The sequence below is a fragment of the Sorex araneus genome, chromosome X (genome assembly GCF_027595985.1).
Source record: "Sorex araneus isolate mSorAra2 chromosome X, mSorAra2.pri, whole genome shotgun sequence".
NCBI lineage: Eukaryota > Metazoa > Chordata > Mammalia > Eulipotyphla > Soricidae > Sorex > Sorex araneus.
The window spans coordinates 202,219,429-202,242,902 of NC_073313.1; the positions used below are offsets into that span (position 1 = coordinate 202,219,429).

The following is a 23,474-nucleotide window of genomic DNA, read 5'->3' on the forward strand; positions in this document are numbered from 1 at the left end:
TTAACTCACCTGAGATCAGTGTGTAGTTCAGCCACTCACAGCAATGGGATTCAGTTAGTCATGTCACTTTTGATAATCTTTATATTTTTTTCTTCAGGCAAAGGGGAACAAGAAAGTTTTCCTAGTGATGAAATCAACTATGTGAAAACTGTGTGTTGAATGTCTCATCCAGCTGTGGGGCTCATGGAGTTTTGCATCTTGAGTTAAAGAAGCAGCATGGATGGGATGGGTGGAGAAGGGTATGCAGGAAAATTATGGTTCTGAATCCCCAAGAGTTCGTAGTGTTTCTAGAGAATTAGAACTGACAGAAGTAAACCTCTCTGGAAAAACCCTGAGATAAGGAACTCCTCTAAGAACTGTCGTAGCTAAGGAAGTATTAGACTAATTTAGAGGAAGAATCTCATTTCCTCTCTTCTTGGCTCTCAATCTTGCCATCCTTCACAATCCTGTCAAATTAATTTCCCTCTGCAGTAAAGGTCTAATCATAGTAGCATATAATTTTACAACTGAAAGGGGCTCTGAAGGTCACCGATCCATTCCCCCACTCTTCAGGTGAAGAAACTGAAGCCAACAAAGAGATTAAGTGGCTTGCCTAAGATTACACATCTGCTTAATTCATTCAACACTTCAGAAATACTTATAGATCACCTACTAGTTGTTGGGTCTTTCCTGGGAGCCCTGAATGGCACCCAAGTCTGGGATAGAGTCTTAAAAATCCCAACTGCACCCTTGACTGAAGGTCCATTGCCTAATAGCAAGGTGGGTTAATTGGAGTCTCTATAGCAAGAACTTTTGCCAGTGACGCCCCATCCCCACTAAGAATCACTGCATACAAAATGAGAGACTGCAGATTAAATAAATATATAACTGAAATTCTTAAAAATAATGGAAAGTAGTTCAACAAATTACCACATACTTGAAATGTGTTATACCAACTAAGCATTGAGTTTAATGTTGCTTGCTTGAAAGTAAGGTTGAGGTAGGAAAAATAATGCAGAATAGAATTCTTACTTTATCAAGAAAAGAATCCATGCAAGACTCTTTCTCCTTTAGCATTAATTTAAAGGAGACATTTTTAATGAAAGCCCCTTTACCTGGGACATTGAGTAATATCTTCAGCTCTGTATTGTAAAAGAAAGAAACTTTTTCCCATATAAATATCTTCAACTATGTGGTGCAAAAGATGGAAATTTTTTCTCCCATATGCTGAAGGCACAATATTAAATCTTACCTGAGTGATAGTATTTCTGCTGGGAGCTGAAATAATATAGCAGAGGAACATTGTTTCCTGGTGATTTACTTCAATAGATGGAGCTCAAAGAACCTGGAGAAATGAATGGCCTGTACAGACTGCTTCCTGCTGCCCCCAAAGTATCTTTGTCAAGTGTTGCAATGGGCCATTTCATGACTGAACTCTGACAAGTATGTGAAGGAGTTTCATGGTCTATGTGTTGATTAAGCATAGATCTTTCTCTTTAGCAAGAATATATGGAGGAGTAGCAGTGACATTCTACTACGCCTGTGTAGGAGACTGATATGCCCCCCAGGCTCCCAAAGAGTTGGCTAAAGGAGGAGCTATAAGGAATCTGAACTTCAAAAAGCAAGCTATGTGTCTGACTGGACATGCACTTAACCAAACATCAAATTCCTTTCTGCTTAAGAAAAGACAGCTTTTGGGGCTGGAGCGGCAGCACAGTGGGTAGGGCATTTGCCTTGCACGCGGCCGGCCCGGGTTCCATTCCCAGCATCCCATATGGTCCCCCTGAGCACCACCAGGAGTAATTCCTGAGTGCAGAGCCAGGGGTAACCCCTGTGCATCGCCAGGTGTGACCCAAAAAAGAAAAAAAAAAGACAGCCTTTTTGCTTGGAAGTTTTAAAGAATATGTGCTATTAACCAATTGGGTTAGTCATAAAGGAACTTTGGTGTAGCTGCCATACTATAGTGGACAGAAAACATTGAAATGGCTAGGGGCTGGAGAGATAGTACAGTGGGTAAGGCACCTTGGCATGTTGCCCACCTGGGTTCTAACCCTGGCACACCATGGTTCTACGAGAATGCCAGGAGTGACCATCCTGAACACTGAGTGCAGAGCCAGAGTACGCCCTGAGCATCACATGGTAAGACCCCAAAACCAAAACCAACCAACCAAACACACAAATAAACCCAATGAAATTGCTAAACTTTAGGCTGGTAATCCCATATCTAGAAAAATCCATGCTTCCACTTTCCTAGTCTTATAATTAACCTAAAAATTTGAATGTACAATTAAAACCCTGAACATGCTACATGAAAGATAAGTATATTTAAAAGGAAAACAATCACCTTCAGCTAGGTTTAAAATACTCTCCAAGACTCTACTTTCAGGGATCATTTCCAGAGTTCATGACTGGAGAAGTAATGATCGTGTAGAGCACTGAAACCACGAGAAGCCAGAGTATCCTCTCCTGGGCATGAAGCCAGTTCTCAGTGTGGCTTTTGTAACCGGCCTTTACCATGGATCATCGTTGTTCTCTTCCCTCGGAAGAGGGAGAGAGAGAGGATGCAGTCTGAGTGGTTCCAAAAAAGAAAAAAAAATAGAAAAACTAATATCTACCCAACAAATTGTTAACCCTGTCCTCCAGGATAGAAATATAAGCAGAATCTTCCTGGATTTTCGCAAGTGATATCTTAAGACAATTAAATTTAAGATGAAAAGAATTAGTTCCTCTTTAATCTATTTCAGAGAAAAGGCCTTCCTTCAGTAAACATAGTTAATGTCTGGTGCTTTGGCAAAGACACAACATAGGCTCAAGTTGGACTTCTCTGACATTACCTCAGTAAATGGATATTTATAAAATAGAATTGCCTGGTAAATAACATTGCTAGCAGGTATTTGATCAGTTGTTGGTATGTGTCAGGAGGAAATATGTGTGTACTAGAACACAGCAGGATCTCCCTGTCAGGAGGCTGAATTCGATAGCACTTTGGGGGTCAGGGGTGGGCCATGCCAGTGGAGCTTGGGGTCTACTCCTGGCTTATTGCTCAGTGCTCACTCCTAGCAGTGCTTCGATAATGGTCAAGTGGTGCTGGGGATTAAACCTGGATTTCTGCATGCAAAGGATGTGCTCCAGATTCTTTAGCTATCTCTGGCCTTATACAGCACTTTAGAAGAATGACAATTAGGAAAAAAATCTCAAGACTTTCCCAAGGCAAAAAAAGTATGCATCCACTTGTTTTTGAGACTTTATGTGAATCTCCAATTATTAAAAGCTACAGAGCTGAGTAGACACAAAGAACAGGACAGTGTTTGAGAGAAGCAAAGGGATACATGGTACGATTTTTTAAATTAATATTGGTGGAGAACCCAGCAAATACCCAGGTGACCATGTGGTGCTGTTGATCCAACCCAGAGCCACTTGTACTCAGCTTTGAACCCTTTTTTCAGCCCTAATACAATTTGGTAATGAGGACTGATACTTGAAAACATTTCCAGTTATCTTTAAATTTGATTTTCTCTTTAAATAGGAAAATTGTCACAAGTGAGAGGAGGTAAATCTGAAGCTGGTTTTATCTGTTTCCCACTAATTCCTTTAGCAAGCCCCACTACTTGTAAAGGCACAATTCCTATTACCACAACGTAGTCTTTAAGGTTCAATCTCCGTGTGATACCCTCTTCCTTCTCATTTAATCCTGGTTAACTGTTAATGTCTAAATAAATCAAACTGATTGACTGCTGGTTTGTAGTACTCTAAAATTTCAGACCACATCTCTATGTGCATAAGTTTCACCACATGATCTTCACAGATCTTTAAAAGTCAACATCTAACCCTTTAGCAGAAACTAAATTTGTTCTTAGCCTCTGAAGCACTCATCTGTGGCGCTTGCTGTTACAATGTTTGGGGAAGAAACCAGCGCTTCCTACTGCAGAGATGATACAGCAGTTAGGGCACTTGCCTAAGTAGGGCACTTGCCTGGCTAAGATCCAACTGACCCATGTTGGATCCCCAGTGCCACATATGGTCCTCCAAGCACCACTAGGAGTGATCTTAGTCCATGACTAATCCCTGATAACACACTGGGTGTGACCAAAACAACAAAAGAAGCTAGTGCTTCAATAACTCTGGATAATGTAAATAAAATGGCAAAACAGCACTGATCATTTTGCCTAGAAGTCAACTGGAAAATTTAAATACTGGAAATTCAGCAAAATAAAAAAAGACCCTTGGTTTAATCATAAGTTCACTCTGCAAAAATGCAATGCTACATCTACCAAGAAAGGACAAGCCTCGAAAACAGACCAGAGTAATATACCATCTTATTCCAAATGCCCCAAATGATTGTTTGCTTGTGTTCCAATGCATGCTCTGACTGTCAAGTAGGGAAATTGATTTTCATGTGAGTGTCATGAAAACATATTTGACTCGCATTTTGATGATTTTGCAAAACATGCTTGAGAATACTTGGTAAGTAACTCCCATGTGTCCAACTGCACTATGGAGTGAAGGACTTTTTCAATGCTGCTAGAAACTTGCATTTTTCTTAAGTAAAAATCAATAATAAAAAAGATACCCCAAATAGCTTCCTCCATGATTGTTCCCCCCATTTCCCCCCCCCACACACACACTCCCAGTCCCCACGCCCAGTGGCTGGTCTTTACAAGTAATCTGTTGAACTCTGACAAGTTTTTAAGACTGACAGTTTTCTAGTTCTCTTGATGTATGTGAAAATTTAAGAAAAGAGGTCAGGCTGAATAGAGAAGGCTTTTCAGTCTATAGTACTATGAACACACTTCATTCTGCAAAACAACGTGCCACTGGCCTCTTTACTGTAAATTGATAGAAGTGCTTTTCATAGAGAAGAAGAAAAATGTGCTCTAGTCTAGGAAAGGGAAAGAAGTTCCAAAGGAAAAGTCAACGGGGCAGTGTTCAAAATGACTAGCATGAGAGCCTCCCTATTGGTCTTGGCCACAATGAAATAATGATTTGTCAAATTTAATTGAAAAGAATAAGTACTAAATAGCCATGTTACTAACTCTCAATAAGCAAGAATAAGAAATTGTAAAGATGAACAGTTAGGAGCATTTTAAGAAAACATACATAACTCAAAGATGGTCCGGAGGAGCTGTGGTGATGAGGCTGTATTTAACATTCTAATAAAGATAAACATGCTTGCCAAAACTCCTGGCATAATGGTAACCTGTGCTATATAAATACCTGAAGGGGGAAAAAAGGTGTTTCTTCCCAGTGAACATTTAAAGTGCTAACCAGGCCAATACTCCCAGCAGTTAAGTAGATACCCATGAGAAACATGTCTAGGAGAGGTAAAATGGCCTCCGTCATACTGAGACGCCCAGTCCCAAAGGTAATCCTTGGGAACACGGAGCAAAACGTTTAGGGTCCTTTGGACAAGACTCACATTAGGTATATGCTAGCTGGCTAAGCCCCAGACTCTGGGTGGTTGCAAAGGCTTGGCAGCTTACATACAGCAAAGAAGCACTATCATTGTTGTGACTCCCTCACCCCATGCACAGACTTCAGGTCCATCAAACATCCACAGTCTGCAATTTTTCCTATAAGCGCTGAGAGACACACACAATTCCATTTTTTCACCTCTAACGCTCTTCCACCCTCCACCTAATATCTTTGACCTCTCAGAGAACTCCAAGGAGATTTAAGCATGCTTTCCTGCTAGGTTCAGTCAGCCCTTTCATAGCTTGTTTCTGAATATGATGTTCTATTCTTTTTGTTAATTGTAGTTTGGGTAGCATAGTTAAAATAGAGTTAACATTTATGGTTTGGATGTATGAGTTACTGCACATCCCCCGCCCCACCAATCTCAACCAATGATCAACAAAGTGTCCAAGATCCTCCATTACTATGTCACTCAAGTCATTAAGTCAACTGCTTTGACTTAAGAGGATAGAGTGAGGAGACAGAACCTGGAGAGCTACTTTAACTGTCTAGGCTTCAATATTTCTATCTATGAAAGAAGGTATCACAGGCACTTCGTAAGTGGCAGCTAAGAGGATGAGATAAAAGGAGGTGCAGAGAAACTGGAACCCAGCAAGTATTTAGTAAGTAACAATAGTAATTTTATCATCTCTAGCTTCTGAGATCCTCATGTCACTCTCAGTCCTAAACCAAGATCTACTGTCCTATCACTTCACCCTGCCTACTATGGACTGTAGACATCAGCTCACCCTGGAGTAGCTACCAACCATAGACCCAACAAGATAAAAAGTAAGATTTCAGAAGTGTAAGAGGCCTCCTTATCTTCTTAAGAATCCCAATAATACTGAGTCCATGGGAGGTGGAGGTGGAGAATGACACACTCCCATCTAGAGCTCGAAGGAGACAGAGACAGATAACAGGTTTGCTTTGGAATCCTTGTTAATCCTCAGCATAAAATAAACCCACGGCAATTTGAGAATCCTCCTAGTATTCCCCTACTTTATAAGTAAAATTTGTTGCTCTGTTTTTCTAGATCCCTAAGCCCACCTGGAGGAACTGGCCAAGACCCCAGGTCAAATCAAATATCACATTTTCCAGGGAGGCAGCCAAGCTAGAGCAAAGAAGAGCAAGGCTGAGAGGTCTGCCATTGTGCCCGTCACCTTAGGGAAATCCCCAGAGAAAGAACACAAAAAGAAAGAACATCACTGAGTTTGAGGTTTGGCTAGTACTTTGGGCATCATTGTTCCTTCCCACCAGAAGGCAGGGCCTACATACCACTCACATTATCTACTCTCCACCATCCTGGGAGTCTCTCAACTCAGGGAGACCTGCAGGAACAGTGCTTCTAGCTCAAAGTGCTAGTTAATTGTGACTCTCATCATCCCTGTTATTAGAAATCTGTCATGCAGAAGTGCTCAGGGCGGTCCGTGACAGCATAGAGCTTTATGGAGATGTCATTTCCATGTTTAGTTTCTGAACATTAAAAACCAGTTTGGCTCACCAAATGAGCAATAGGTGCCATGCTAATTATGTAACTTTTTAGAGCACTAATAGGATCTCCCACTGAGCCAACTGGGATTTAAAAAAAAAAATACACATTTTTATCTGCTCCTCAGCATACTGATCTCCTTGAGTCTGTTGCTGTGGTCATTAATGAGACATTTAAAAGGAACCCAAAAAAGGCTTTTTGTGAACTGGAGGATGGATCTGGCTTCCAAGTACCTGTATTTGGTATCAAAGTTGGTCATTATGGCTTAAACTTGTTCTGAGAAACCTCCTTATCCAGAATGTTGTTCACACTCTTAATCAGTTACAAATAAAAGAAAAATTACAAAAACCATTTGCACTCTTGAGTTTGAAAAACCAGAAATAGGATGTGTCATTTTATTTTTATTTCATTTTATTCTGGACACATAAAGATTTAATTTAATTTCACTCCAGCTGCTGATGTATGATCACCAACACGCTCTTTTATAAGCTCCTTTCGGTGTTAGAATAATAATTCAAAATAAAATTACTACTTTTGCAATTCGAAAATACCATAATGGATAGTTCTTAAAAGCATATCAGAGAAAGAAGTTTAATCCTCCCTGACATTGCCTTCCATTTTTTTCTAAAAAACAAAAAAAAAGTAAATAAAAATATTCCTGAAATATATGCATTTGGGACATAAAATAATTGACTAACTGTGCTCAATGACCTCACAACCATCACAGAATCCAGAGCTAATAAAGGTGACTACACTGAGGTGCACTTTGGGGATGTTTCATGTGTTGTCCTTGATAGCCATCTTAGAAATACACAGAAACAAGAAAGCTTCTTTCTTTGCCTTTGAAATGTTAACTCTAGCACACCCTGTTGGTCATTGGTCCCATCACCTCCATCTTCCCAAACATACACTTGAAGATCAAGGGGCCCACTTAGGGTAGAAAGGACACAGTAACAACCGGAATCATTTTCAGCTTTAACTTTCCCTTAAATGAGCCAGAATATAAAAGACACAGCATAGAGAAAATTAAAAAAAAAAAAGTCTAGCAAACGGAAGAAAATAACTAAGGAATTACAGTGTCATTGGAGGTTTCTTACAATAAGATGAAACCAAGGAACAATGCATAATCATACTTCACCTGGGATTCAATGAAGTGAGTATGAGCAGCTACTCCAATGGACAAACCTTGGTACTCCATGGTTGGAGGGGAAAAGAATTTGCTACCTTTATCAAAGAAGATAGAGTGTGCAAAGGTGACTCCTTTTGGGTGCCCATCCATGTCACCCATTCCTGTAATCTTTCACCATCAAAGGTTACAGTACAGGACTCTGTCCAAGTCAGGACCATGCCATAGTGTGCCTTTGGGGGACACAGGTCCCACCTTACTGATTTCTTCTTGGTATCAGGGAAGTCTGGCACTAAAGTTAAAAAGTAATGGCCTGATAACTAACTTTGATAAGCTTTTCTAAAAATGGGCTTCCGGAGCAATAGTACAGTGGGTAGAGTGCTTGCCTTGCAGACAGCCGACTAGGGTTCAATCCCCCACAAACTACATAGTCCCCTGAGTTCCATCAGAAGAAATTCCTGAGCACAGATCCAGAATTCAGCCCTGAGCACTGCGAAGATTAGCACTATAACACTGTCATCCCGTTGTTCATTGATTTGCTCAAGCGGGCACCAGTAACGTCACCATTGTGAGACCTACTGTAACTGTTTTTGGCATATCAAATACACCACAGGTAGCATGCCAGGCCAACGGAATATCTGAGGTACATTTTAAATTCTAAGTGGCAGCCCAGCTTGCCAAACGGTGCTAACTGCAAAGTATAGCCCCCCAAAAATGAAGAAAAAAAAAGACAAAACACTTAAAATGTGGTTACTTTTCTTGAGTGGAAAAAAATGTTCACCCAGATAACTAAACAACAGATTCTAACATAGACATTGGAAAGGAAGGAGACATATTTCTAGACTCATTTCAGGCTACTGGGTACTCCACTTTTCAGAACTTTTCTTACATACCTCAATTCTGTTTCTACAAACTATTTAGGAAATCAAGGAACACACCGACCGTGTGAGGCCCAGCAGAAGCCATCCTGAGGGGAAAGTTCGGGAAGCAGATGAAGCGAAGGCGTGGTAATAAGCAGACTCTGCTCCCCAGCATCTCATTATTAAAGGGATAATTTGAGAGCACTTAAAACCAGAAATAATGATCACTGAATTTCAGCAGGTAATTGCTAAGAATAATTTCAGAAGGACCTAATTTCTTTCTTTACTGTTATAATAAACATTTCAATTTCAAGGGAAAGCCCTAGGCTTTGTTAAGACTAATGCACATTTTGGGACATAGTGTGGATCCTTTCAGAATAATAATAGAAATATCAATTTCTTCTTGATAAAACTGATTATTTTAGTAGGGTTTGAAACCTTAAAAAATCGAGCATCTTTTTATGGCATGCTGATTCTGTCCACCTTGGGATTTTGAGATTTGAAATGTAAAACAGAAATGCAAATTAGGAAATTCAGCCATGACTTTTTATTCTGTCAAATTAAATTAGCAAAGATTAAAAAAAATATAATAGGAAAGAAAACACTAGCACAGATATAGTCCATTATAACCTCCTTCACTGCTGTAAGTTGACACTATTTCAGCAATAACAATGCTTTCAGAGTCATATCTTGAGATATACTATTTCTATATCTCATTATTAAAGGGATAATTTGAGAGGGGTAATATGAATTTGACATACAATTAAATCTCAAAATTTAGCATTCTGCATAAGAACACTCTTTAGAGCATTTACTTTGTAGCAAAAATCTGTAGCCAAATTAAATCTCCAATAATGAGGAGATAGTTCAATATTTTTCAGTGGGATAACCACGGGATGTAATATCACACAATGATTAAAATGTTTATTAAGGGTATTTAATGACACTAGAAAATGGTTATTAATGAAATACTAAGAATAAAAATCGAAGTACAAAACTGCATTTATAGTGTAACTGGGCAATAAAAAATCCCAGCACTGTCAGAAGCAATATTTCCTTCTGCTCAGATACCAGGAAGGCTAAAGCTAAAGGTAAAGGTAAGAAAAAAGGAAAATGAAAAGAGAGAGTAATTTCAATGGCTAATCTTTCCATTTTTATATTGTTCTATATTTTTCAAATAGTCTCTAATGAATACATATTGCTATTATGGTACACCGGGGAGTGGGTAGAGGAGCAAAGTTCCCTTGCAAAAATCACCAAGACGCGTGCGTGCGTGTGTGTGTGTGTGTGTGTGTGTGTGTGTATGTATGTGTGTGTGTAGAGAGAGAGAGAGAGAATCTGTGACAATGAGTCACTATGATTTTGGCAGTGTCACTATCATTTCATACAAGAAAAGGCAGAGAATAGAGCTGAAAATTAAAAATAAAAGCAACAATAAGGAAAAGTTTTTGATCACCAATGGGGGGAGGAAGAGAAATCAGTCGACTTATGGGATGCTTGAGTAAGTGTAGATAAAAATCTGAAAGATTTATCAAAATATTACCAGAAGTTACCTAGACTAGGTCAGCTACATTCAGCCCAACAATAACTACAGACACACTTAAGCAGGAAGGAAAGACTATGGAAATCAGAGTAAAGAACAAAATATATCAAATGTTAATGACATAACATTTTGTGGGAGACTTTTCAAGTTTCTGTGAACTTACATGCTTTTTTCTCCCTAGACACACCATTTGTATTATAATAAACTTACTATACTCAGCTAGCCGAACAAATGAGGCTGAAATAATTTTTTTTGGGGGGGGATCAATGGCTTATTTTCAATCATACACAAAATTTGACTAAGATATACAAAAACTAAAATGTAACAGCTAAAAAGAGGAACATTTCTAGAAGAAAATATCTGGGGAAAAATAATACAAAATCTGTGCAACCCTGAAGTAGGAAAACATTTTATATACACAGCATAATGCTTGCTTTTCAAATCCATTTTTCCCCTGAACACATATCTCACTGGCTGTTCTTTATCTTTCTTTGATTGCTTATTTCCATTCTGAAGAAGTCTGTGATCTCTCTTGAAAATGTACTTCTCCCTTTCTGTCCCCTCACATCTTTTCAAATATGTTTCAATAAAAACTACATTATACTTCAGAAAATAATTAAATTAAATTAGGAGCCAAAACAATAGTACAGTGAATAGGGTGCTTGCTTTGCACGTGGCTGACCCAGGTAGATAACAGGCATTCCATATGGTCGTTCCCCCTGAGCATTACTGGGTGTGACCCAAAACCAAAAAATAAAACATAAATAGCAAACAAAACAGTACAAACAATTTTATAAAAAGCAAAATTTTTCATGACTTAAAACTTCCAGTTTTCAAAGGACACTATAAAGAAAACAAAAGTTTCTTAGCCATAGAATTAGAGGAAATATTCATAATACATAATACTTAAATCTACCTTACACTCAAACCATGTAGAGTATTATGACAAGCTGGTAACTGAACACAATTTAATAAAAATAATGTAATTATTTCCAATAGAAAATATATGAGCAAGTTTGCAACTCATGAGAAAATGTTTAATGACACTAATCAGAAAAATCTGAATTAAGACAATAATTAGATAACAGCTGTTCTTTGAAAAAGGCAAATAATTTAAAAGATTGGCCAGAGCTGGAGTAGATACTTTATGTGTAGGAGCTGCTCACTGGCACTACATTGTGGCCTCAGAACCACCAGAGGCAACTTCCAAGCACGGAGCAGGGAATAGCTTCTGAGCACCACAGTCCCCAATCCCCCAAATTAAAAGTACAAGAATAAAATTCAAAGACTGACCATGTAACAAATACTGGCATGGATGTGGTGAACTTAAACTCTCACACACGGCTGACAGGATTAGAAAATGGAAAATCCACATAGGAAAACTGGAAGTTTCTTAAAAATTTTAACAACCTAATGGAGCCAGCTATTCCATGTTTCAGTCAAAACAAAAACAAAAACAAAAACTCTAAAACCAAACATACGAACACGATTTCATAATATTAACATTTCATGATACAGAATGTCCACAGTAGCATTGTAATAGTCTTTAAAAAAGAGAAAACAAATATCCATCAACAGATAGACAAAATGTGGTAATATACCTAATTATCAAATTACACCTAGCAGTTAAAAGGAGGAAACTATTTATGATCCATCATGGATGAACCTCAAAACAATTAATCTGAGTAAGAGTGGTTTCTCTTAACAGTGTGTGTAAACCTTTAACTGATAGTTTTATATTCACACACATCATTGTGCATCACAGACACTGGGCAGAGTTGATCTAATATGCCCTAATGTATCAATGCCATGTTTGAAAGGGTTTCTTTTCAAATTCTCTTTCATTAACACAAGTAATATCCTAGTTTTTAAATTACTCAGTGTTATGTTTATGTAACAAAGCAGGTACAAAGGTAAGAAGAATCTGCTTCATTGTTGTTATTATAATTTTAACAAGTGTTTATTAAGCTCCTTGATGGCAGAAACTATGCTGGGAACAGAACAGAGAGCTGAGCCTAACAGGTAGGTCTCTGACCACCTGAAGGAAGATCACCGACAAGTGAGAAAAATCACAGTACCATCTTACTAGTCTTCCAGACCTACTGATGATCCTTTTGATTCTATATTTAACAATTCAATATTGACAGGCTAAAATTGATGTTATTTCTTTATGAAAAACACCTAGCAACATTAAAATAAAAATAATGCGAACTTTCCAACCCTTAGAATCCAATTCCTGGAAGTGTGCCTAAAATGCAGTATTCTTCAGGGTCAACAGAGAGAACAGGAATTAATGTGTTTGCCTTACATGCAGCTGACCCTAGTTCAATCTCTGGGACTATAAGGTTCCAAGCAACATCAAGAACCATTCCTGAGCATGGAGCAAGGAATAATCCCTGAGCATCTCTGGCTATTGTCCACCCCTACCCCATTAATAAAAATAGGAAAAGAAATAAAAGGCAACATTTAAAGTGCTCAAAATTCCAAAGGCTACACTAAGGCCTGATGGAAGAAGTCATTGACCACATTGACTTGAAAAGAGATCTGCCAAAGTACCTCTCCTATAGAGTACAGTTTAGAATGTTTCCAAGTATATTAAATACTTGGAAAAAGTATGATAGGCTCATTTAAAAAAATTAAAAAGCATGCCCTATTTCCATGTTTATAAATGAAAGTACTTCCATATGGGTTACATACAAATCAGCTTCTGGAATGTTCCTGTGAGAACGAAACCACTAATGCTTCACTATCTACAGGTAAGAATTCTCTTCAATTAACAAACTGTGAAGGGGCACTTTGGTCATCAGCCTGGACTAACTGCTATCCTCTCCCTGCCAAAAGTATTCTTTTATCTTGACTACTTCAAGGTTTTCTCTGAGTTGATCTGTGGGAGGGAAAAAAAACCTGCCTGAACCTGGCTTAGTGCTTGAACACTTCATTGTGAACAGGCCCTTTTCTTCTACTGAGAGTCTATATAACATTTTTTTAACCAAAATATAGTAGAGTCAACTTACTGCTTTGATATGCAAAATTCTCTTAGAGAAAGAAACATGAAATATTTTTTTTTGAATTTAGTTTCAAGCAAATGCTTGCCTCTCTCTGTAATCATTTAATCGTATAGGTTTACTTTATCAGTGCAGAACTCTATAGATAACTATAATTTCCTGGTTGCTAAGAAGCTGAGAGCTAAATTTAATTCTCGGTGATTATAATTATATCACTTTGGGGTCCTGGTCCAATTCTCTCTCCACTCTCAAAATAGATTCAAAATCTCATTTGAGCTTCACTATGTTTCTCCTCTTCTAGTCTCTCATATTGTTACCCTAAATCTCCTCTGGAACAAGGAACAGTACAAATAGCAAATAATTCATTTTCATTGTGTAATTAACTCCATGCTTACTTATATTTGGAATCTCTAAATAGCTCTACAGTATGTCATGTCAATCCCTTTTTTTTTAAGTCTTTATTCATTATTCTATTTTCCAGGCCCATCCCAAAGTGACTCTAGTTAAGTAAATTGTTGTTTATTTAAAACAATCTAATTTAACAATACATATTTTTGCACAATGATCATAGCACCCCCATTTCAAACAGACAGAATAATCTCGAAGTATACGCTCTGTGGAATGTAGGAATCTTGCCATACTTCTCCATTAATTATAAACCCAGGTCATACTCATACCTTTTCACTGAGTCTGGGGATTGACCCATGTTGTACGTTTCTGACCACTGATAAAGGAGTAACAAAGGAAAAAGATCCAGAGAAGAGAGTAGAGCTAAGATTTATAAAAAAATCAAAAGCAGCTCATAATGGAAATCCAAGGGGGTTACCAACGAGATTAGTCAAAAATAAATTTAAAAATCAGAGCATAACTGAAAACTTTGGGAATGGAGAAGGAAGCACGCAGGAGGAGAAATGTCTGTGTGTGTGTGTGTGTGTGTGTGTGTGTGTGTGTGTGTGTGTATGTGGTGTGTTTAGGGACCACAGATAAAGGCTAGTGAAGCTTCAATATGGCTGACAGGCATGCTTGTCTTTTAATCTTTCTTTAGGTCTCCAGGCTTCACTTGGTGCTTACCTCCCTCCATCACAAATATCAAATTATTTCAATGAGCAAAAGTTAAAACTACAAGGGAATCAAAGCACAGGAATTATTTTCCAAACATAGGTCAGTTCCCATTCTTCTTCCCTGCCACTGGGCCAATATCACTGCCATCTGTCCATTTTTGCACAGATGCATCTCCCGTTGGAAAGCATTCTCACTGCACCCCGTGCCCCATAATCAAAAGAGCAATTGTGCTACACCTCACTTTCAGTCAGGGTGACCCAGTTCAAAGGCAGGGATTAGGATGGCATCCAGGGACAAAGCAGTGACAGCACTCACAATGGGAGTAATGTTCTTAATTTTAGTTTCCTTCCTTCAGGAGGTATCAGGGATCAAGGAATGGATTTCTCAGGGCCAGCAAGTTCACAAAAACCAAGCAAAAATGCTGTGCTGATACTAAGGATGCATTGAGAGGCAAAGGAGGAAGATTGGCCTTCTTCCCCTCAACAAAGTTGCTTTTTTTTTCAGATTTATTTTAGGTCCATTATTAATACCTCTCACAACACATGAAGAATTGTGACTTTTACTCATCTGTCTGCCTGACTCTACCCAATTGATCATCAACTACAGAATCTCAAATACAAGAAACCCAAGTTCAAAGGCCACTGTTCACTCAAAAACCAGAGTCTGTTCCCCCTGGATATTTTAATTTCTTTAATTCATTTCTGTGTTTGCAAACATAATGCTTGGTATGTAGCAGGTAGTAGGGAAAAGACCTGCTTGCTAAGCACTTAGAATGAATTAACCTGAGTTTTATTTATTAGTCATTGCAAAAGAAACCATTCACCAAAAACTGAGAAGAGACAAGTTGAACCTGGGGGGGTTGATCATTCTTAATTTTTTAATTGAAACTAAGCACAAGTCACAGTAATGGGAGCGATTAATTCTGTATTATAGTCAGACAAAAGGGCACCCCTTACTCCAATATAGCTGAATGATATTTCTCTACTTGATTACATCAAACTGTAGGTACTACAAACTTTTAAAATACAAAAGCAACGCAACTGTGACTTTCCTCTGCAAATTCTCCCGGCTGGAGGGGCACAGCAGGAGCTGACACACCACAGTAGCTGGCACTGAAGCCAAAAGCACAGGAGAGATGCAACCCTGGACACACTGTTCAAAGATGCCAGTGTGGCCCACATGTGGAGCTCACCCAAACCTTCCTCTGGCCACTCCATGGCTTCCCTCCTCAACTCTGTCCTCAGCACATGTGAGTCAGTGAAGCTTTTTTTTTTTTAATCTTCTCACCATTTCTGACCTTGTACATTTAGTGCCATTCTTCCATATACTTGAAAAGCAACAGGGTTCCAATTTCCATTTTTCATTTGATCTCTGGAGCCTGCAGATTATCAACTACAGGGATTCCCCCCTGAGAGAGGATCTTATTTTAAGATGATTCCCCTCATTCACACTTCTTTATATCAGAATAATACGGCACAGAAGCATCACTGCTGAGGACTTAGCCTGTGGAAAGCAATGTCTCAAACTGAGGAGAGAGAGCCGCATTTTGTAAAACTAATTACTCTTCCTCTCTCTGGAAGCTGTTTTAAAGTCCCTTTCCCATCTGCAATCCATTAACAATGTATCGTTTTTCTGTGACTCCCCCGTTCCCTGAGTTATGCAGGGTTACAAGTAAATAATAGCTGACTTTTGAGACACAGGGAAAGGTCCCTGCAATGCCGTTGAGTACATCAGAGGTATTGTCAGCTTAATGGCACAGATAACCTCCCTTTAAGGTAACCTTACAGGTAATGGGCTTTTCTAGTTTCAACACCAATAATAAAGTAGAGAACAAAATAGGAAAAAAAAATGTGTCTTTTCCTTATCACTCAACATGCAACTTTAAGTTGAAGGCCACTGTGATAAATCTGGAGTCCTTTCACACAGTGCTTTAATGAATGTCAGCAAGCAGATTCTAGCCTTGAGGAGGTGATTGAGCATCAGCCTGATTTGTCATTAAAGTCATCTTGGTCAACTAGTGGAATGTGACCTGGGCACTGTTTACACAAAAGATAAAAACAACACAAAAGAGTAGTCTTGGGTCAGAGCGACAGTACAGCTATACTATAGCACTATCTACCGCTATAGACCACTATATTTTGGTGTATCTGTTCAGACAGCATAGCATTTGCACTGCATGCAGCTAACCCTGGTTTCATCACCAGAATCCCATATGGTCCCCTGAGCCCAGCCAGGAGTGATCCCTGAATGCAGAGCCAGGAATTAGATCTAAGCACAGTTGAGAATGGCCCCAAATCTCTCCAATCCTCCAGGGAAAAATAGAGTAGCCTCTTTAAAATAGGAAAGAAAGCATGAAGGAAAAGCACACGATACCGTAAGATTGGAAAAAGAGAGGAAAGAAGTAGATTAAAGTGGACCCTGCACCAAACCCACACATTTTCTCAGCTGTGCTGTGCTGACACAGAGCCTGTGAGCCAACAGAAGCTCTCTGGGAAGAAGAGTGAAGACAGTGCAGAGTGAGAGCAGGGCTGAGGTGGGACGGCTGGGTACAAGTATAGGAGTCAGACTGGGAAAAGGGGAAAAAGAACACAAAGTTCTGCAGAGTCTGGGACAAACCAACCTATTATCTCCCATAGGCTTAACAGGTTCAGATGTCTAACAGGAGCATTGCTGAAGAGCATGGCTATTTTAAAGTCCCTGTTCAAGTGAGGGTAGGAAAAACTGAATGAGCACACCAAAGAGGAATCGGCTAATGTTTAACAACTAATGATCAACTAATGGTAACAGCAATGAGGAAAAAAAAGCCTTCAGGTGAGCCTTGAATAGAAGCTTCAGGTGAGCCTTTAAATAGAAGGTGATGTCTTCTATTTAAAGTCTCAATAGGACAGCAGAGTTCTCGAGTGAGCTTGTTCTAATTGTGATAGGTCCTACCAACATCTCCCACCACCCCTACACCCCCTCCCCCACCATACACACATCATGAAAACCAATAAGATGATCATTTTATTTCAATTTTTCTAAGAAAACCTAGTCTGAATTCTGTGTGTGGTCCCATTCCTTTTCCCCTCCTCCATTCTGACTATCCCTTCTCATAGAGTGATACGGTTGGGCCAGTTAGGGATGCACTGCTGGAAGGCATCACAACCCTTTCCTCGGTCATCCTCCAAGACCGGTCACAGAGGCCTGCCCAGAGGCTGGGTCAGTTGACCCCCTATTCTCATTTATTTGAGCTATTTTCACTGTTGTTGGGGCTCTGCTTTCTCTCTCTCTTCAGTAGAGCCCCAGCAGCCGAAGACCTCCGGAACCCAGCCACAGCCATGCTCAAGGACCCTCTCCACACCTTCCGACGAGCCTCACGCATGAAGGAACCGGCAGAGGAACCCAGGTGTGTGGGACCCGGGGCTGAGATCTCTAAGCCTGCTTGTATTGGGACTAGACCTCTTCTGCCTAGATCCCGCATTTTCCAGAAGCTAGGCGGTCACACCCAGAAACTGTCCCCAGCACCGTGTAATCCCATCAACAGCCAACATCCAGAGACTATAAAACTACACTCCCGGAAGCAACATCTTATAGCCTAGTTCTCCTGCTCGGAGAGCCTGGCAAGCTACCGAGAGTTTCCTGCCCACATGGGAGAGCCTGGCAGGCTCCCTGAGGCATATTCATATGTGAAAACCAGTAATAATGATGGGTCTCATTCCTCTGACCCTGAAAGTGTCTCCAATGCGGCACCATTGGGAAGGACGAGTAAAGAGAGGCTTCTAAAATCTCAGGGCTAGGACAAATAGAGACGTTACTGTGACCACTCGAGAAAATCGACGATCAATGGGATGATGATGATGATAATGATGATGATCTATTTTTCACATGCTGTCTGATAGTTACTTAATGTCTCTCTGTATTTCTACCTTTATTTCTTAAATTTAAATATAGTAAAATTCTTAAAGGCTAAGGATTATTGTTTTATAACATTTCCCATGGTAATTTTCTCAAAGGAAGTTCAATCTACAAGGAAATTTTCTTGTTCCAGAATTGATTCTCGTGATGTAAGGATAAAAAGACATTGCATACCCACCCACTCCACCTCACTTTAATCCAGAAGTGCTGCAAATAAAAGAGCTCAGTCACATCTTTGAGAGTTGTTAGTAATTGGCCAAAACAACTGTGAAAGCCCCAAACCACTACCTCAAGTTCCCCCAATACCCATCTACAGTGACAAAGTATGTGTGTAGGGTGCACTCTGAGAGAAATAGTCATGAATTATGAGTCCAGGGAATGACCTGGGGCTCTCCCCACACCAAGCCCAGACACAAGTCTCCGAGAGAATCTCTCCATGGATCACACATATCCATGAGGAGGAAAAAGGGTACCTCATCACCAGGATGGTGCTTGCTTACAAGGCAGACTTGCTGATTGGCCAACTCCGCAAATACCTGAGCAAGGGAAGGAAAACGAGTCTGAAGACACTCAGCAGACCTGAAGATGGAGTGGCTGTGCAATTGGCATGCACACTCATGGCCAAGAAACCACCTAGAAGAAACCCTGCCCAGGAAAAAAGAGAAAAGTGGGGTTCCCCAAAGAGGCCCACAGAGTCCCCTCTCCAGAGTTAGCCTTTGCACAGCTGCCTCAGAGGACACAGGATTTAGCCTGATAGGTAGGAACAACCCAGAGGGGAAAAAATCATAGAAAGGGGAAAGAGGACTAGAATGAGAGGAAATAAGAAGGTCAGTGTGGGGAAGAGAGGAATATTGGCTAAACTGAAGACAACATTCAAGCATCAACTAGAATGTACTCTTTTCAAACGTTGGGGTATAATGCCCAAGATGCCATTAAGAGAAGAGAAAGGAAGACTCTTCCTTTGTGTAGATAATGAGATGGAGAACTGAAAGTTTATACCCCAGAAAATATGGACTATCCAAGTAAAAAAAAGGGGGGGGAAATTAGAAAGATTGTTAAGAATCTTTTAATCCTGGTTTCACCTGCCCTTTTCAATTACCCATTTAGTTCTCCTGGGAAATGTGAGGTGAAGGGGAAAATATTTCAGAGAATTTTGAGCAATGTCAGAGATTCATCTGAGCTTTCCAGATACTGCTTTGGAGGGGGGGGAGGGGAAAGGGAAAAAAAACACCATTGCAAACCTTAAGCTTCCCCACAATAGGGCAGTTTGCCTAATGCAGTCAAAAGGCCAAGTTGAAGGGTCCTTGGTGTGATTTACAATGTGAGAGTTTAAAATGGTGCAGCCCTTGCTGTGGTAATAAATGTCCATTTTAAAACTTTTAAAGAACTAATACTTCATGTGAGCATTCTCAGAAAAAGCTCTCTTTGGGGGAGGGAGCAAAAAGGCACAATCAAGCCATACTAAGAGAGGATAAAACCACCAACCCCCAGCAGCCTTTTCACTGAGTTGGCAAAGTCCACTGCCAAAAAATCTAGACCCAAAGCCACAGTAGTCTGCAGTTTGATTTTAACGGCTTCACAGTTTCTCTAATAAAACAACAAAGGCAGTCACGAGCACGCCAGCACATTCTCCATGTAAGGAGCTGAAGAGTGATCTCAAAGCAGCCACCAGTGTGCCTGACTTAGGCGTACAGTGCCCATGGCAACTCTGAGCTGACGGGTGTGGTCCCTCCACACCAGAGAGAGCACTGTGCTTTCCTAGTCAGAGTCAAAGCTCCCTAAGTAATTTCTTGGAAACAATTATAATTATATTGAACATAATTATAAATGAAATTATAAAAAATGAAAATTTTAATTCATATAATCTGCTTCAAAATATTTTTAAAAATCAGGGTCTCACAGTATAGCAATTGGAGTATAGTCAACTCCTGATACCACATGGCTCCCCAAGCACCCTGAGGTGTGGCCCGGGTATCCCCAGTGCTGTAGGACCTCAACAGGATTGGTCCTCTGGCCCCTGTGCTGAAAAAACTGCCTGGTTGGCTGAGAATAGCCAGCCTGGATCCCAAATCTCATGAGAGCCCCACAACTAAGTTGATTAAATTCACAGGGTTTTGAAGAGGACTTAGATCTACATTTTGTGGTGAGGTACACCTTTACTACCTCTCCAATTTCTAAATTTGTTAACTCTACCCTCTCAAATTTATTTTCGTTTGTAGATAAAAGTATCTTAATTACATGCCCCATTGGGAAAATTCACTCGATTACCAGAAAAGAACACAGAGTTTTAGTTGTTGAAAATCTTTACAAGTTCTCATATCTCTGTTATAGTCTGATTTCCATATGGCCAGGAGACTCAGTCTCTAGCAACTCTCTGCAATCACATCCTGATTAAATTATTCAAGAGGGAATTTGTGTTTTGCCATTGTTCCCTAAAACAGAATGGAAAATGCCTACCTCTTTTTTCAAGCAATGCTATTGAGTTTAGATATGTTAATGTTTTTCATCGCCTTCCTAAACTTCCGGCTAAGTGTAGCCATTTATAACTGTCATTGACCTTCTGTTATCCACATGATACCCTCTTCCCACAATAGTAACAGACTTACATGTGGTCAAGTCTAGCAACAACCTGGCATGCTATGGAAAGAATGGTTTTCATCAACACTTGCAAAAAGAATGTCCAGCACCAGTCCTGATAACAGTGGCCACTGAGCACATTATAAACAATCTGGTCCTCACTCAGATGCTCTCTGAACTTCAGCTGGAACACAAGGAGGAAATGGTTTGAAGTCCTATGGAACACCCAGGGTCCTTGAGAATGAACTGGAGCAAGGGAAGAATCCCTGAGTTGACTAATCCCTTCTGTCACCACTTAGCATCTGTAAAATATAGATACTGCCGGATAATGACATGAACTGAAAAAGAAATTCTTGATTCTAATTTGTGAGTAAGCTAGTTTGGAATTTTTTCCATTACATTGCCTTCTGTCACTCCCCAAATATTTTTATTACTTCCTGTTGCCTAGAGAATGAAATTAAAATTCTGCAACATTAAATCCATAACAGTCTCTACCAAAGTATCTTCCTGGCCTTTTCTTTCACTGAAAGCTGTACAGGGCAATGTTTAAATGAGTGCCTGTCAGGACCGGATAACACAACTTGGAATTCCTGCTTAGGTACTACACACAAGTGTGACTGTAGGCAAGTAAATCAACTTCTGAGCCTTAGGTTTTTTCATTACAATATTAGTATGTATTTCACAGGGGGGTTAGGAGAACAAACTTATGCAAATGAAATAATAGTGGGGGCATTTCTCACCCTGCCTTGTAACTGGTTTGCAGACAGATAGTGTTATCTAAAATAGCAGTTGCAGTTTAGCCACAAACCGAGAACAGTGTGTGAAATTCCTTGACTATGTCCGATACTTTCCAGAGTTATGTGCCAATATTCCTTTTATCAGAATTTAATGATTTTTATTTAGCAGTTTGTTATCATTTATGTGTCATTTTAAGGACATCAATCCATAAACAACTACAAAACAAAACAATTTAAATGTGTAATTAGAAAGATTATCTGAAATTCTGGATTTTTCAGTTACTTCATTATTATAATATGGCACCCAAGTAATCCTTAACTCTAAGTCTTATTATAGATTAAACCTTGTTACAGATTCCAATTTCTATTTTATGCTATTTGCCCTTCTGAGTTTTTCTTTAGGGTTTAAAAGTTATCTTCAAGATCCACATTTTAGATTTTTTTTTCTCAAAGAAAGTTTCCCCAACAGACTTATCGTATTGCCAGGTTTTTCCAGGCAAACTCCAGATTGATCTGATGAACAACTACCATTGTCCCTCAGGTATTTACTATGATGAATAACTTTTTCTTTTTTGGCTTTTTGGGTCACACCTGAGATGTTCAGGGGTTACTCCTGGCTCTGCACTCAGGAATTACTCCTAGCTGTGCAAATAGGGACCATATGGGATGCTACGGATTAAACCGTGGTCAGCCCCATGCAAAGGCAAACGCCCTACCTGGTATACTATTGCTCCAGCCCCTATGAATAACTTTTAGGGGCTTATTCTTACCATCAACTTTTCTTCTTTTTCTTTCAAAAACTGCATTATGAACAAATTATTATTACTCATGGTTAATGAGGGTGAGTAAAAGGGGTTAAGTTCACATTTAATCAGAGCATTAAATGTGAACATTGTGTATATTAGTTAAGGGCTGGAAAACTCTACACGCACACATCTAGATAATTGAGTAATAGATTCTAAAGAAGGGGCTACATGGCAACCATGATTACAATGCTCTACCATAAGAATAGCAAAGGAGAAAGGGTTCACAAATTACTTTTGCTTCTAACAGTTAAAGGGAGAAAATACGCTATTGCATGTGTTCATATGATTGTCTCTGTCACTTAAAATTATAACAAGTAAGATTCTTATACATGTACATATTCTTTATAGCTCTTGGCATATAAAAACACCTAACAGGTAATCCATAAGAGTACAAGGTCACGATGGTTGACTCCTGGAGTTCTAAGTATTAGAAATGTGTCAGACATTGTGGAACAAGAAAGGAAAAAGTAACCAAAATTTTTTTTTAAGTAACAATATACTCCAAGGTACGAAGAGACACCAACAAATCTTTATTACAACCACTGTTCAAAAATATGTTATACGGGGAATGGAGTTATGATAATACAACATGTAAGGCTCTTGTCTTGCATATGGTCAACTATGGTTTGATCACTGGCACCATATATCGTTCCCCCAAGTCCCACCAGGAGTGATCCCTGACTGCAGAGCCAGAAGTAAGCCTGAGCATCATCCAGATATATATGTATATGTATGCATATATATATATATTTGTATATCATATGCATATGGCATATGGAAAAGCAGTTCCCTAAAGATTTCAAATACCTAATCTCAGGAACCTGTGAATATGTTATCTGAAGGGTAAAGGGACTTTACAGGCAAGTTTAAGGACCCTCAGATGGGAGAACTTCTAAATTAACCAATGGGTCTATTCTAATTACATGGGTACTTAAAGGCAATAAA

General features: G+C 39.4%; 1 protein-coding gene and 1 non-coding gene across 2 annotated transcripts in view; one reads left to right on the forward strand and one right to left on the reverse strand.

Annotated features, from left to right (window-relative positions):
* STK39 (serine/threonine kinase 39) overlaps positions 1-23,474 on the reverse strand; it is a 296,613-nt gene that overhangs the window by 65,141 nt on the left and 207,998 nt on the right. The gene's annotated exons all lie outside the window — the stretch shown is intronic.
* On the forward strand, positions 2,350-2,556 carry LOC129400336 (small nucleolar RNA U3). The gene has a single exon (XR_008627595.1). It is a non-coding gene; the product is annotated as a small nucleolar RNA U3 (small nucleolar RNA).